We start from the raw sequence: 17,437 nt of genomic DNA on the forward strand, positions 1-17,437 counted from the left end.
TTAAAGTGATGGTTAGATGCCATAGAGTAGGCAGCAATGCCTTCACTATATGAGTACTATTAGGCCCAAGAGCCTCTTCCACTCTTGTCAAGGGGAGTGCTAGCCTTCTCTCCTTTCAGACAACACTCCACATCTGCATTTAAAAGTTTTCTCTTACGATAGAAAGTGGCCTGGGCTGGCATTAAAAAAAGAAAGAAAGAAAAGTTAAAACAACCAGTCCAGCAGACTGCTAGCGGAACCTGAGGATGCTGCTTTTTCCCAAAATGCACAAACCCTTGGTGGTTTGGGGAGACTTGGAAGGCATCTCAGCCGATCTAATGAGATCGTTGGCACAGCAGCAGGAGGAAGGGAGCGGAGAGTCCCCCTGGCCTGGTCTGCAGCTCCTCTCTTCCAAGCCAGGGCTCTGGTGCGGATGTGTGCTCCTGACCCCGTCATCTGAAGGTGTGCAATGCCCTGTTTTCATATTGACTTTTCACAGCTGGCGATGCAGGCTTGTTTTAACTTTCCACAGAGGGACCACTTGTAAAATCTAATTAATTGAGTCTTTATTTGAGGGGAGTGTTCTGTGTATTTACAGACCCCAAAACGATGTGAAAAAAAATATTTTAAAAACTAAGGTAATTCAGATAGTCCTGTTTTCTAATGTTTCCAAAAGGTATTCTGGATACTTCATGGATATTACATTCTAAAAGAGGGTTTTGGGTTTTAAAAGTTTGGAAAATGTGGGGTGCAAGAGTTAAACCTGGGATCTTTTACTCCAGAATGTCTGAAAAATTTTATTTACTAAGTTAATAAAGGGTGAAAAGAATTAGGGATTTTTGTTGTTGTTAACCCTCACCCAAGGTAATTCTTCCACCGGTTTTTAGAGAGAGTGGAAGGATGGGGAGAGACAGAGAAACATTGATGTGAGTCAATTGGTTGCCTTCCACTTGAACCTGGCAGGGTCAGGGATTGCCACTGAGGTACATGCCTTTGACAGGAATCGAACCTGGGACTCTTCAGTCCATAGGCTGATGTTCTATCCACTGAGTCAAACTGGCTAGGGCAAGAGTTGGGGATTTGAACAGAGAGTACCTTGTTTTAAGTTTCAGTTAACCACTTAAGTATAGGGGAGGGCAAAAATAGGTTTACAGTTGTATGAGAAAGTTTGTCCTTGTATTATAATTTATTAATTGTTGTATTATTAATTTGTATTATTTGTCCTATCATTATTACTATAATTGTTTTGTATTCATACTAATGGTTTATCTTTTAGGCAATAATGGCTGGTAATTTAACCTACTTTTGCCCACCCCTGTATATATCTTTGGGCAGATTGTTTGCATCTCAGTTTTTCAATAATAAGATTTAGGCCCCAAGGATGTTGGGAAGATTAAATAAAATAATGTGCTTGCTGGTACTTTGTTAGTTTTAAAGCACTAATATTATTACAAATTAATGGGCACTCTTAATATTGATAGAGAAATCTCCTAGAAATTCCTTGATATCAAGGAACATATACCACTTATTCTGATATGTTTATTTTAATAAAATTCCAAGAACAGTTGAAAAAGTTGACTGAATGTATTTAAATATTATAACACAGTATGCAATAGTGCTTGTAATGTTTAAATGTGCAATGCCAGTATTTAAACAAATAACTGAGTAAAAACATTTAAATCCTTGTCATTTTGCTCATATTAAGCAGTTGCAAAAATAATTAACTGGTTTTATCTTGATTTTAGGATGTAGTAAAGGAAATATTTGTTGAGGAAATACCTAATAAAATGCATTGTTTAAATCAAATAATAAGTCATTTATCTTACATCTAAATTTTCCAAGCTGTGTTTGGTAGAACATTTGTTTTATGAATATTATATTCTAAGAAAGGGTTCTGGGGTTAAAAAGTTTGGAAAATGTGGGGCTTAAAAGAGTTAAAACTGGGATCTTTTACTCCAGAACATCTCAAAAACTTTATTTACTATGCTAATGTTACTATGCCAATATTAAATATTAGGTGTTACTTATTTAATGTTAATGTTAGTTAACATTAACATTAAATGTTAATTGACATTAATGTTAATGTACAGCAGGTCCTCAAACAACATTATTTGGTTCCAAATTGTTTTGTTTTAACATTGATGAAATGCTCTAGGAACTTAACCCAAAATCAATTAACCTATGGTAAAACTGGTCTCCTAATATATCAATACATTGCTTTGCTGTAATTCCAAGAACCTATTGACAATATTAATTGCAAATTTATTGTATTAATTAATATTCACGTTAATACTTTATTGTTCTTTTTCCTAATCCATTGGTCCGAGGAAGCAGCTCTTGGCACACTAGTGTGAAATGCTGCCCTGTGTCATAAAAGGCGCGGTACTTTGTCAGCTGCTTTCTGTAAGGCAGGAACTTCCATTTCTCTGAGTTTGCTGTGAAGCCCATCTCTGTCACCATCAGCACTCCTGGGAAAATACTCAGGGAGTGAGGCCAGTAGCAGTGTTAGTGTTTGTTATTTAGTATTTGTGTAGCCATATGAAGATTCAGCTTTACTATAACCCCACTATTTTCCAAACAGAGAGCATTAATAATGGACCACCGTGTCCACTTTGCAAGGGTGTCAGCAGTCAAGAGGAAATCCAGAAAACATATTGCCAGGTAAAATGGCCACGCTGTGGAGTTCTGTATGAAACAGGGGGTACTTTTTGTTTCGTTTGGTAAGAAGAAGGTAGGTCCTGCATTAGGAAAATGCAGTGGGCATATTTTGAGTTCCCATTACTGTCGCTGTCTTGATTATAAATGTTACTGTCTCTGAAATGAAGATAGCTTAGAAATGGCCCATTTAATAGCTAAAAGGTTAGATTTAAGGAATTAAGCTTAATGTAAACGGAGAGTGGTTTTTAGGACGAGTATATTTCCGAATCTTAAAAGCAAAAACAAGGACAACAGGTATCTGCTCCCCCAATTGTAGTCAACTGAGCAAAAACAGAGTCAAAGCGGTTTCTTGACATTTTAAGAATCCTTATCTGTTACTTTTGTAGCTGAAAACTCGGGCTTGCTACAACTGCTACACTCTGTTAATGATCTTTGTTTCATTTGTAGTCAAAACCAGTACCTGTCATCAGAAGGAGGGCAGGGAAGCCTTGTGTATAGACTTGGACATGACTCCCTGCTAAAGGTGACACTGGTTAAAACAGCATTAGAGGGCTTGATTTGGAATCTGGAAGTGGAATAATCATAATGTGATTAGTAGAAAGAAGTATCGACTATATATATTTAAACTTCTTTACTGTGTAGTTTTATCTCTAGCAGAGCACTATTTCTGAGTTCCCCCTCTGAAACCACCTCTTGCCCTACTCTTTTCATTTATTTACCCAGCAGAAATTCATTGAGTTTGGGTTGAACACTGAAGATACTTGTTTTGCTATTACATCTAAGAGGCATATTTTTGTTTGCATTAAGAGTAATTAGAACAGCTTATCCAGCCAAAACCGGTTTGGCTCAGTGGATAGAATGTTGGCCTGCAGACTGAAAGGTCCCGGGTTTGGTTCCGGTGAAGGGCATGTACCTTGGTTGCAGGCACATCCCCAGTAGGGGGTGTGCAAGAGGCAGCTGATTGATGATTCTCTCTCATCGATGTTTCTAACTCTCTATCCCTCTCTCTTCCTCTCTGTAAAAAATCAATAAAAAAAATTTTAAAAAAGAACAGCTTATCCCCTCTGATGGATAAAAATGAAAAAACCATTTTAAGATACTAGTTTAAGTATTAGTTATTTATATGTCAAAGTTTAGTATGATTGCTTTTTTGATAACTGTTTTTAAATTGTATCTTAAGATTTGGCTTGTCTAGGAACTGCACATGTAACTGAAAGCTGAGTGATTAACAAACATACAAAACCATGTTTGACTATGAGGAGTCAAGGAAAAGCAAGTCACTCTTCAGATTTAATAAACTGGAAAGCCTTGCCAAAACCAGTTTGGCTCAGTGGATAGAGCATCAGTCTGCAGATTGAAAGGTCCCAGGTTCGATTCTGGTTGAGGACATGTACTTTGGTTGCGGGCACATCCCCAGAAGGGGATGTGCCCGCAAGAGGCAGCTGGTCGATGTTTCTCTAACATCGATGTTTTTAGCTTTCTATCCCCCTCCCTTCCTCTCTGTAAAAAATAAATTATATATATAAACAAAAAACATGGGATACATTGATACTAAAACATTGTTTATAAAAAAAAAAAAAAAGAAAGAAACTGGAAAGTCTAACAGTATCAACTGTTGGTGAGGATGTGGACAAGTAGATGGCTCATTCCATCAGAGAGAATCTAAATGAATTAGTCTCCTCCCCCTATGACATACACATTAACAATACCTGTAAAATTTTAATCATTTATGCCCTTCAACCCAATAATTCTCCTTCTAGTCATACTTTGTAGATTAGAGAAATTGTTACACATGGGAACTAGGAAGGAAACAGGTACAAGAATCTCTTGGTTATCGAAACATTGTAATAATAGAAAGTAGAAGCAATTATTAAGGGAACGGATAAATTTAAAATGGTATATTTGCCTGGCCAGTGTTGCTCAATGGTTAAGCATCAACCCATGAACTAAGAGGTCACCGGTTCGATTCCCAGTCCGGGCACATGCCCAGGGTAGCAGGCTTGATCCCCAGTGCGGGGCATGCAGAAAGCAGCTGATTAATAATGCTCATCATTGATGTTTCTATCTCTCTATCCCTCTCTCTCTCTCTAAAAAAATCAATAAAAATTTTTAAATGGTATATTAATATTGTAAAATATTATCTAGTAGCTAAGAGAAATGAACTAACTTCAACATATACAACACTGATGGATTTAAAAATTATAATGTTGAATGAAAAAGCAAGTTAAAAATTATGTGCTACTTACGTAACATTTTAAAATGAACATATACATTCATACTGTAAAGCATTACTTCCTTCACAAATATATATGTGCATATGTTATATAAATACACACATTCACACATATATGTATTGGTAAAAGTATAACAAACACACTAAGGATTTACACTAAATCCCTGAAAGCGGTCCCTTCGGAAGAGACTGAGAGGGAGTTGAGAAGGTCGAGGGGACTTTAATTTTATTTGTAATCTTTTATTTCTCATATAGAAAGACAATTTGTTAGCCGAAACCGGTTTGGCTCAATGGACAGAGCGTCGGCTTGGGGACTGAAAGGTCTCGGGTTCAATTCTGGTCAAGGGCATGTACCTTGGTTGCGGGCACATTCCCAGTAGGGGGTGTGCAAGAGGCAGCTAATCGATGACTCTCTCATCGATGTTTCTAACTATCTCTCTCCCTTCCTCTCTGTACAAAATCAATAAAATATATTTAAAAAAAAAAGAAAAAAAGAAAGAAAGGCAATTTGTTAAAATATTAACAATGAGCCGAAACCAGTTTGGCTCAGTGGATAGAGTGTCGGTCTGCGGACTGAAAGGTCCCAGGTTTGATTCCGGTCAAGGGCATGTACATTGGTTGCGGGCACATCCCCAGTAGGGAGTGTGAAAGAGGCAGCTGGTAGGTGTTTCTCTCTCATCAACGTTTCTAGCTCTCTGTTCCTCTCCCTTCCTCTCTGTGAAAAATCAATAAAATATATTAAAAAAATATTAACAATGATCAATTCTGGAAGTTAACACATGGGCATCATTGCATTTTTCTGTACTTTAAAATTTTCTTGTAAATAAGAACTCTACTTTTTTATTTATTTATTTTTTTTAGATCAGCATTCTATCGTACTTCTTGCCTTGGTTTGGTAAATTGTGCCTTTCCAAGCCCACACAATAGTAATAAGTGGGTCTTGGAACAAAACATGCATAATCCTCTGCCTAACTGTAGGGGCACATTCTCCCCAAGCCAGCTAAAAATAACGGAAAACTGAGAGTATTATTGGATGGAGAGTACCGAAGTTGACCTTCAGGACTTTTGGATTGCCCATTCAGTTAATCTTGTCACAATCGTGTAATTATGAGGTTGGTTTGAGCTTAATGAACCCAATATATACAAGAATAATACCCTGTAACCGGAACCATGCCACATCAAAGCCTCTGGGGCATGATGCCTTCCTCGTGTTTCTGCATGAGGTTTTCCTAAAGTTAACAAATCCTTTTAAAATACGCCTTTCAAGCATATCACCTTTTACTTTTCTTTTTTGTTGTTAAGTCTCACCTGGATATTTTTTTCCATTGCTTTTCAGAGAGAGTAGAAGGGAGGGAAGGAGGAAGAGAGAGAAACATTGATGTGAGAGACATTGACTGGTTCTCTCCTGCACACGCCCCAACACGGGGGTAGGGGTGGGGGTGGGGTGGATAGGGAACCTGCAACCAAGGTAGGAGCCCATGTCCAGGAATCCAACCAGCGCCCCTTTGATGCGCAGGCCAAATGCTCTAAACACATAGCCAGCCATACAGGCCCGGGCTCTCTTTCTCTCTTTTTTTTTTTTTTTTTTTTTTTTTTTTTTTTAGAATAGTTTATTTTGATGTGAGAGCAGAACATCAATCAGATTGCCTCCAGAAGGCACTCCGGCCAGGGACTGAGCTCAAAACTAGGGGCATGTGCCCTGATTGGAAATAGAACTTGATTGGAAATAGACCGGCAATCTATTTTGGTTCATGGGACAATGACCAACCAACTGAGCCACACTGGCCAGGGCCATATCACCCCTTTCAACAAGTCAAGTTGTATATTCCCCAAAGTATGCTGATGTCCCATGCCCACCACATAAATACCTAAATGCCATGCCATACCCCAGCAGGCCACAGCACGACAGTGTGATGTCTATAGAAGCACTGGAGTTGGAGAGTTCTATTGAAAGGACCATTATATCCTTCTTTGAGAGAACCTCAAAGCTGAAATACCAGTTAGCAAGAAATACAGGAAAGAGAAATGCAACCAGGCAAGGCTACAAGTGCACTCAAGCAGCACTCAAAATTCCAGCTGAGTTTAACTTGAAGTAATATTATTTTTTTAAGTCAAATATCTGAAGAACCAGTTTGGGAGCTTCAATCTGTCTTTCTTTCTTCTTCTTCTTCTTCTTCTTCTTCTTCTTCTTCTTCTTCTTCTTTTTTTTTTTTTTTTTTTTTTTAAAGGTAAAGATACATACTGCTTAACTCTCTGGGGGAAAAAAAAGTTGAAAGAGATTTCTATCCACCAGAATGAAATCTGAGACTATCCCAGGTCAAATGCAAAGTTATAGTTCAGCCTTTCCAGTGAAGTTTTCTTCCCTCCAAACTTGTTTTTTGAAAATTTCTAGGCCTGGAGAAAAGTTGAAAGAATAGCAGTGAAGTTTTTAAGACTGGAAAATAATTCATGTGAGGGAAAAATGTCTATACAAGTTACTAGTTTACATACTCATGTTCATAAATGTGCACAAACCCTACAACTGTACATGCTTAAGAGAAAAGAGAAGGAAAAACAATGAGGAACTAAAAGCCATCCAGAATGTATAAAACCCTATAAAGCTTTTGTTTTTTATGCAGGGCCTGAACAATTGGTGTGCTTGGTTGTTAAACATGGTTGGAGTTGATTTAACGTTCCGTAGAGAACACCGAAGGGGATGCTAGTGGGACTGAGCAGTGAGGGGACCAGAGGCGAAGGAGGAGGGTGTGGTTCTTTCCCAAAGGGAAAAGGTGAGTGGGAAGGGAGGACAATTTAAGTTAGTGAATGCTTCCTTCCTTTCCCCTCACACTTGGGAAATAGCAAAATCCCTTTAAGGTCTGTTTCTTTCTCCTTTAGTATCAGTGCCACTAGCATGTCAAGATGACCAGCATTTTCCGGCAATGATGTTAGTAATGCCGATATGATTTTTATCCCTGTCAACACAGTACAAAGTAAGAATGGTATCTAAGACTTTGCACATTCTTTCCATGGTGAGTGGCACCTGACTCTTCCCTTTCAGCTACCTTTGGCAGGTAGACTTATGTGCTCTGGTCTGGGGGTTCGGTTTAGCTGTAACAGGTCTGGCTGAGATCAAGAAGCCTCTTCCTCATGCTAGAACCTCTGGCTTCCAGGTCAGGCTTCATTTCTGCTGTTCATACTTGCTTCCTGTCTGGACAAATTGGTGCCGATTCTCCTAGGTCATGTGTATTCTTTAAAAAAAAAAAAAAAAAATATATATATATATATATATATATATATATATATATATATATATATATTATTGATTTTTTTACAAAGAGGAAGGGAGAGGGATAGAGAACTAGAAACATCGATGAGAGAGAAACATCAACCAGCTGCCTTCTGCACAAATGTCACTATTCTTTTCAGTCTTTCAACTGTGGGTATCTATCTCTGGAATACAACCATCCATTAATGCAATGTTTGTTAGATACTGTTAGATGTAGGACATTCTGCTAAGAGCTGGGAATGCAATGTTGAACTAGATAGCCATGGTCCCTATCCTCATTGTGCTTGTAGTCTAATGTGAACTTACACAGAAAGCCTGCTCTAAGGAGGGGCCAGGATTTATTCACTAATGCAGAGTGTACCTAGAAAGCGCTGAATAACTATGTGTGCACCCATCTGTGTGCATTGGTGGGAAGAAAGATTAGGAGTAGGGATTAGATTAGAGCTAGTATAGGTGAAAAAAATTGTAAGGCTAGAAATTATGATATTTTTCTGCAATGGAAATAGAAGTGGTTATTGGAAGGCAGAGTAAATGAGTCTGGTTGATGGATTTGTTATGGGGTGTGAGGGACATAAAAGAAGCAATGAAGACCCATAGGTTCTGGCCTGAGCCACTGGATGAATGGTGGTGATATTTCCTGAGATGAGAAAAGGGGAGAGGCATGTGTGAGGGAAGCAGGAGTCCGGTTTTTGACATCTAACCTGAGATTTTCCTACCGAAGAAACTGAGTGATGATATTGACTAAATATCAATAGTTTGGAGTTCAGAGGAGAGGTTGGGGATGGAGATAAAATTTTGAAGATCAGCAATGGGTAGATACATTTAAAGAGATGGTTCTGGATGATAATACCGTGAGAGAGAGAGTTGCAGTAGAAAAGAGAACCAAAGACCCTGCTCCAGTCAAGCCAACATTTAGATCCTGGGAGCAGGAAGTGAAGCCAGCTTAGGTGACTTGGAAGGATGAGCCAGTGAGGTGGGAGGGAAACCACGAATGCCAAATAAAATGTCTCAAGGAGGAGAGAGAGAGTGCTAGGCTCACAAACCAGTACAACGGTAATGAAAACTGAGTTGGCTACTGGTCTGGCCACATGGTGACCTTGACAAGTGTGGTCTGATTGGATCTGATTGAGGAGGAAATGGAGGGTGAAGAAGCGTGGAGAACAAATAAGGAGTTTTACTACAAAGGGAGAAGAGAGGGAGTGAGATGGGTATATGGGGGTCACATAAGAATTTATAAAATGAGAAGTGTTATACGATGTTTGGAAGTTGATAGAATAATCTGAGAGAGAGAAATCTGAGGATGTCGGTGAGTGAGGAATTACTACAGGATGAGAATCCTTTTGTAGTTGAAGAAATGGAATCCAGGGCACAGATGGAGGGAGCAGGGTCAATTCATCCAGGATAACAAGAGAGAAATCAGAGCAGAGAAAAATAGACACAGATAAATTGGCAGATGTGATATTTTCTTCTGAAGTGAGGATATTTTCTTCTGAGGGCATATCTATTTATTTATCATTCTATTGATAGATTATTTTAAGAGAGGAAGAAATAATGAATGAATGAATGAAAGAAAGAAAGAAAGAAAGAAAGGAAGGAAGAAAGAAAGAAAGAAAGAAAGAAAGAAAGAAAGAAAGAAAGAAAGAAAGAAAAACTAATTTATGCATTCATTGGTTGATTCTTGTATTTGCCCTAACTAGGAGTCAAACCTGCACCTATGACACTCTCACAAATTGAGCTACCCATCGAGGGTGAGGGCTTCAATGTTTTTAAGTAATATAAGAAGTAAGGTCATCAGTAGAATTTGAGCAGGAGGTAGAAGGTATTGAAGATCTCAGGAAAGAGGAAAAGTAAAATAAACCTGTTGGGGAATAAGAGAGTGAGCTGGTAAGGAAAATACAGTAGGATTACTGAGCAGTGCTAACAGCCCATTGAGGATTGTGGTCATACATTTGTAGTGAGATGAGTTATGGTTGTGGATAAGTGAAAAAGCAGTAGGGACAATGGATTAGAGATCCTGGTGAAGTAAAAGAATTGCTGAAATCAAGATATTAGAGGCAATGAGTGGGAACAATCCAGATTGGTGGTCAGAGAGAGATGCTTGAAATAAGTGGAGCAGTTATTTCTAATGAAGATGATCTGGACACGATCATTGTACCAGGTGACCAAAGCAGGGTAGAAGAACAGGATGCTGGAAGGGAGGCAGTCAGGGAACTGAGAGGCCAGATTTTTCCAGAGGTGAACTGTGCAAGGGATTTTACTGTTGATTTGCCATAAATTCTACAGGGCAAACTGAAAGGGTTTGGAAGGTTGAGAAACAGAGAGATTGAATTAGGTTAGGGGACATTCAGAGCCATATGATGACAAGAGTCTAGGTGATGAGCAATGATTTAGAAGACTTGGGCATCGTATGGAGACTGATGGAAACAGGCATGTGAGATCCTCATACCACGACCCAGTTAAGAAACTCTCCTCCTGAGATAGGCACTTAGATAGGCCTAAGCAGAGTAAGAAAATGAGCCAGGTACAGAAGGTCACCAGGGCAGAAGGCCCCGGGTGCCTAGCAAGGGACAACAAGACATGGAAAACAAAGATCTCAGCCCCAGGGTACCCTTTTCTTCTCTAGCATATGGTTGGTTATGTGGTTTGGACTCTCCCCCTGACCTTTCCTTCCCTGGCACATCAATGGTCATGCAGTTCAGACCCCCTGACCTTTCGTATGGCTGACCTTGTATGGTCTGGACCCTCCCCTGACCTTTCCTCCTGGCATGTGGCTACTCATACAGCAGACTCTCTTGGTGGAGGAACAAAGGGCTGAAGAGTGGCCTCATTCCACTCCCATTGGGGTCCTTGCATCACCATCTCATTAAGCATGGACCCTTAAGGATAACATCTAGGCCTCATTTGTGTTTCAGCTCCAGGTCCAGAAAAGCAGGAAAACCAAACAAGTGATGCCATGGCTGACATCAGGATCAGATACATTGACTAATGATCTCCTGAGCAGGAACTAATCAACCTGTGGGGACCAGGACCTGTAAAGGACACACCTGGAATGCTGATGAATATTCTAGTGAGATCCTCCCCTAAAATCATTGCACCTAAAGCCTTTAGGATGGAGGACCTAGTTTCTCTCCCCCTCCCCCCCTTCCTCCAGGCAAGTTTTCCTTCTCTTTCTCCTAAGCTCCTTTTGCCTCTATAATTTGTTTCCTGAGCCCATTTCTTCTAGAGCTCACTTCTATCTCTGTGACTTTCTAAATAAACTTTTGCTTGTATTTGAGTCTTGGATCTGAATTCTTTCTTAGCCAGGACTCAAGTACCAATGTTCCTGAACTGAGGTCCACTCTGACTCCAACCTAACACCTGGTGCCATTTTGGCACCACCATTTAGATTACATGTTAAAAGAACAGTGAGCCAAAACTGTTCTGAGCCAGCACTGGCCTGTGACTGAAGGGTCCCAGGTTCGATTCCGGTCAAGGGCATGTATCTTGGTTGCAGGCACATCCCCAGTAGGAGGTGTGCAAGGAGGCAGCTGATTGATGTTTCTTTCTCATCAATGTTTCTGACTCTCTATCCCTCTCCCTTCTTCTCTGTAAAAAAAAAATCAGCAATATATATATTTAAAAATAAATGTTCTCCTCCCCTTTTTTGGTCCCACTGAACACAAAATCACATGTCTGTATCTTGTGATTTTTTTCTTCTTCTCCAGGCCAAAACAAAAGTCCTCTCTAGAGCAGCCCTATAGGGTGGGGGGCAGAGGGGGCGTCAGAGAGAAGTCTTACCTCTGGGATCCCGCTCCCCAGGCAGGAGAGCAGAGGCCCCATCACCAGCTCCCCCCCCTCCCCCCCCAGAACTAAGGCCGTGGGGGTCTCAGGGGGGTTCTGCTGCTACTTTGAAATGGTGTGAGGTTTCCTGCTTTGTCAGAAGCCCTGCTGAGGGGGAAATTGAAGGTGCATTGTGGAAACCTCCATTGGAGCACAGGAAATGACAAGTTTGCAGGAACTCATGGTTACTGTAAGGGAATTTGCTTTGGATTTTATTTCCAAATTCTCTGAAGAATCCCCCAGGCCTAAATCAGGCATCTGTCTGGAGCTCTACTCTGCATACAGATTTATCTGATAGTATTTTCTTCCGTATTAATTTGAAATTTGCCAGCTGCAAATTTTATCAGTGAAAACCAAATTCTCATCTTGGATATAGATATAGAAAATGTGGTTTTAGATTATGGCCTTAGATTACGGTGATGTATAAAACACCTAGAGGCAAGAACTGGAATCTTTATGGGCAAATTTTAGAAATAAAGCAGTAAATCTGTCTGTAATAATGGGCCGGCCACGCAGAAAATAGGAGCACATGCTGTCGTTTGTAGACTGTATCCTGTCACAACAATTTTGGAACATTTGGTTCATGTTCTGTCACACATTCTTCATAGTGGTTATGCAATTGCCTCCAAGACATTGGCTGCTTCAGACAAACTTGAACGTTGGTATCCCTTCTCCCCTCTTCATGGGTGAAAGGGATCTATTTTTATGTGGCGGTGGGGGTGGGGTGGGTGGGTAATATTCCTCCTAAACAAACTTTGGTTTCTATCTTTTGAAACTTTTGAAGAATTGAGCTTTTAAAAAGTAAGACTCTCTGTGAGTGGAAGGGGCTCCCTTTCACCTGTTCACAGCCCAACTGAGAGGTTCAGAGCAGACTCGAGCCAGCACCAGCTCTATGACTTGTGTAACTTTGGGCAAGTTACTTAACCTCTCCATACCTTGTTTTCTAATCTGTAAAACTGAAATGAGGGTCCTTATGACTGATTACATTTAGCTTTAAATCCTAGCTCTAGAAATCATCTCTCTCTTTCTCTGTCTCTCTCTGTCTCTCTGTCTCTCTCTCTCTCTCTGTCTCTCTGTCTCTCTCTCTCTCTCTCTGTGTGTGTGTGTGTGTGTGCAGGAGGCAACTAGTCAATGTGTTCCTCTCTCATTGATATTTCTCTCTGTCTTTCCCTCTCTCTTCCATTCTTAAATAAATAAATAAATAATAAATAAATAAAATGGCAAAATATCCTCAGTGAGGATTAAAAAAATAAAATAAAAATTGCCCAGACCTGACCAACAATCTCCAGGTCTGGAACCCTGACAGCTAAAGACAACATCTTGACTAAGTTATCTTTCTGCCCCTAAGCCTAAGGGTGGAGCAACCCCCAGGCAGGAACAGACCTCAGAACTGTCCTCAGGATCTGAAGGAATGATTTATCCCCCTTCCCTCACCTATGACCAATCAACTTCCAGCACGACCCTGAACCCCGAATCCAGAGACTCGTGATCTTGCCCTATATAACCTGTGACCTACACACCACTGGGTATTGTCTTTAGAGCATAAGCTCCTGTCTCCGGATTGGCTAATTCAATATCCAACTGTATTTCTTTCTAGACTGCAAATGCCTGCTCCTGCATTTCTTTGGTCAGCACGAGCAGGCAGATAGACTCTACGTTGGGGTCCTGGTAACAAAACAAGATAATAAAACTGTTAGATTTAATAAATTAGAATTTGTAAAGAGCAAAGCATATGCTAAGTACTACCTGAGGATTTGTTAAATAAAAAACAAACTGAATGATTTTTCTAGTGATATAGTCTCTCAGAAATTTGAGGTGTAAGGAACAGAAACATGTTATTATGACTTTGTTCAGTTGTCTGCTAATCAGCAGAGCCTGGAGGCATGCCAGTGACTATGAATCACCACAAAGGAGCAGGTCCCTACCTACAGGTGGGGAGGTTCCCTGGGAGAAACACAGTCTCGGTAAATCACTGAGACTCTCTTCTGTCAAATGTTTTTATACAAGTGAGATAAAGCGCACCTCTTTATTTACCCCTCCAGCTTGGAATTCTCTTTGAAATAATTTGGAACAACGACCAAGATGCCACCTGGGACCAAAGGAAGCTTGTATCTTACAGTAACAAATACTATCACTTGAACATAGTCCTAGTTCCTAAGAAACAAATGAAAGCACAGGGTTCATCTTCTTAGGAATTGGTTAATAAAAAGTAGGGGAGCCCTAACCGGTGTGACTCAGTGGATAGAGCATCAGCCTGCGGACTGAGGGGTTCAGGGTTTGATTCCGGTCAAGAGCTGTCCCTTGGTTTCGGGCACGACCCAGTGGGGGGTGTGCAGGAGGCAGCTGATGGATGTTTCTCTCTCATCGATGTTTCTGGCTCTCTCTCCGTCTCCTTTCCTCTTTGTAAAAAGTCAATAAAATATATTAAAAAAAAAAAAAGTAGGGGAATCCTGTTTTTAGAGCTTTGCTGAAGAACTAAAGTTTTAAGTTTATTTCAATTCTTTGTTCTATGCTTCAGGTGTCTGGATTTCTGCAAATAATATCACATTATTAGTGTAAAGATGTAAAGAGAAAAATGGCTCTGTAGACTTTGTTAGTTTTGTAAAAAATGGACACACATTCTCTTTTCTCCCATATTATTTACAGAAACGAATGAAAAATCTTAAAGATGTTTTGAAAAATAATTAAAAAATCCCAACCTCCCCCTGACCCCAACATCTCATTTTGCCAATATGTGAAGATTTTGTAGTATGCCCTGGCGGTTGAACGCTGGGGCTCAGAGCTAGATGGTTGTGGGTTTGAGTCCTCCCCACTTATTAGCTATACTACGCTGTCAAGTTGTCAGCATATGTGCAGGTTGGTGGATAGGCTTATAGGGCTGTGAGAAGTACATCTGTTTATATGCGTAGTGTTTTCCCGGGACCGAGGAATTGACAGTTCAGCAGATGTTGATGGTTACACCATAGAGTACCTGGCCCCATTGTGAGCAGTCACTTCATCACCCTTTAAAGACAGGACACTCCTGAATTATCTAGGACGTTGTTATTCTCTCTCTTCTTCTACTATGCCATTTTTATTTAGAAATTAGTAAGCCTTCACACGATTGATACATTTAAATGTAGGATTAAATATTCACACCCAGTTCAAGTGTTCATGTCTGCACTTGAAACTAAAACGACAATCTGAGGCATGAATACTATGTGTAATTTGAGTCTTCGGGAAATCTAACACCTTAAATCTGGAGAGATTATATCAAACTCCACCTAGACTGTTGGTTCCTTCAGGGTGTTATGCCTACCTACATGTGTCTCCAAGGCCTCTCTCAAGCCTCTCACAGTAGATGCTCAGTAAACACGGGTAAGGAATGAATGATTTGTTGGGAAGGCTTCTGCAGCGAATCCAGGTGATCAACAATGATTTAACCTTTGTAAAAAGTTTCTCTATTTGGGTTATTCTCTATGAGTAGGGACAAAACAGAAAGGATGAGACATTCCTCCTTTTCTCTCAAAGTAGGAAAATCCAATAACTTTCAAAGTAAAATATAGGCAATAATATAGGATACCTCCCTATTCCATTTGCAAACATATCAAAGGTTTGGGTCATAACACTTTAAAACTGGAAGAGGTCTCCTAAGTCCATGGTCAGCAAACTGCGGCTTGCGAGCCACATGCAGCTCTTTAGCTCCTTGAGTGTGGCTCTTCCTCAAAATACCTGGGCAAGTCTGTTTTGAAGTGGCATTAGAAGAAGTCTAAATGTTAAAAATTTGGCTCTCAAAAGAGATTTCAGGCCCAACCGGTTTGGCTCAGTGGTTAGAGCGTTGGCCTGCGGACTGAAGGGTCCCAGGTTGGATTCTGGTCAAGGGCATGTACCTTGGTTGCAGGTACATCTCCAGTAGGAGGTGTGTAGGAGGCAGTTGATTGATGTTTCTCTCTCATCAATGTTTCTAAATCTCTCTCCCTATCACTTCCTCTCTGTAAAAAATCAATAAAATATATTAAAAAAAGAAGAAATTTCAGTCATTGTACTGTTGATATTTGGCTCTGTTGACTAATGAGTTTGCCGACCACTGTCCTAAGCCAACCTCCTCCTATTACAAAGCAGAAAAGAGACTTGGAGAGTTTAAGCTCTTTGCTCAAAGTCCCACAGTTAGCCTGCGGTCAGAGTGAGTCCTGGAAGCCTGTCTCTAAAACCTGTCAGCCATGGAAATTTCACTGGCCTCTTTGTAAAACAGTGTCCTGTGATCACACACACACACACACACACACACACACACGTTTTTGTTTTTGTTTTTTTAATTTTTAATTATTGATTTCAGAGAGGGAGAGAGAGAGAGAAACATCAATCATGAGAACCATCGCACTAGGGATCGCCCACTCCCAATCCAGCAAACCCTGCATGCGCCCTGACCGGGAATCCAACCGTGATCTCCTGGTACATAGGTCGTCACTCAACCACCGAGCCACTCAGTGTGTCCTGGGACTTAAGCGCATCTTTTAAAAGAAAAACGGGGTGTAAACAAGAGTATCAGAGCCGTGTTCTGGTAGCTGCATTCACCAACGCCTGCAGGGCAGTTCACTGCGCAGGTGCCGCAGACAGACAGGCAGGTTTACACCGCGCCCACCTTAGGACAGCGCCCGCTCCCAGCTCCGCTGACCCAGCCCTTGGGGTGCACTGACTGATTTGGGGAGCTGGGGACGGGCTGGGGAACGCGCTCTCAGCTGTCAGAGACCAGGAGGCCGGACCCCACGGGCGCATCTTGAGACGACAAGCAGGACTGGGAATGGGAAAGACAAACAGGGACACAATGAATACGTGCCGGGAGCGTGGGCTAGGGAGTGGGCAAAAGGGTGTGATCCAATTACTGGAGTTTTTTAGATTTTTTTTACATCAAAACGGAGGGAACCAAGGAAAAACCCAACTTCTCCGGAGAGCCCTGGAAAGTTTGAGGGACCCAGCTTGAGGGAGCGATCCCTGCAGCTCGCATCCGAGTGGCCGTGCCCTCCGACCCCAATCTTCCTGGAGGCATGGGACCCCCACACGTCGCCCCGACCTGGGTGCGCAGCAGCCCGGCTGCTCCCCGCGTTCCTCCTCTTCCTCCCTCCTCGGTCCGAAGGGAAACGCAGGCTGGAGCGGCGCCCCGTGCTCATCCATCAGTCCGGGAGGAAAAGGGGGAGGAGGGAGGAGGCGGCGGAGGGAGGAGGAGTTTCCCGGCGGCCGGAGCCGCGGCGGGGCCGGGGGAGGAGCGCCCTTCCCCCCGCGCGCTGATTGCAGCGGCGCCCTGCCCGTCCCCGCCCGCGTGTGTGCGGCCGGGGAGCGCGCCCGGCGGCCCGATGGGGGTAATCGAGGGTTTCGGGGACGCCGAGCGGCGCTTTCCTCTTCCCAGGGAGTGAGGGAGGGAGGCCGGTGGCTGTCGCGCGCGGCTGCTTTCCCTGCGCGGTCCCCGGAGCTCCGTGCCGGCGCTGGGAGTCCCGGCGGGTCCGGAT

General features: G+C 41.8%; 1 non-coding gene across 1 annotated transcript; it reads right to left on the reverse strand.

Annotated features, from left to right (window-relative positions):
* On the reverse strand, positions 1 to 126 carry LOC118725183. The gene has a single exon (XR_004989911.1). It is a non-coding gene; the product is annotated as a U6atac minor spliceosomal RNA (small nuclear RNA).
* Between the last annotated feature and the right edge of the window lie 17,311 nt (positions 127 to 17,437).

Source organism: Pipistrellus kuhlii, unplaced genomic scaffold, assembly GCF_014108245.1.
Source record: "Pipistrellus kuhlii isolate mPipKuh1 unplaced genomic scaffold, mPipKuh1.p scaffold_m20_p_2, whole genome shotgun sequence".
In the NCBI taxonomy this organism is placed as follows: domain Eukaryota; kingdom Metazoa; phylum Chordata; class Mammalia; order Chiroptera; family Vespertilionidae; genus Pipistrellus; species Pipistrellus kuhlii.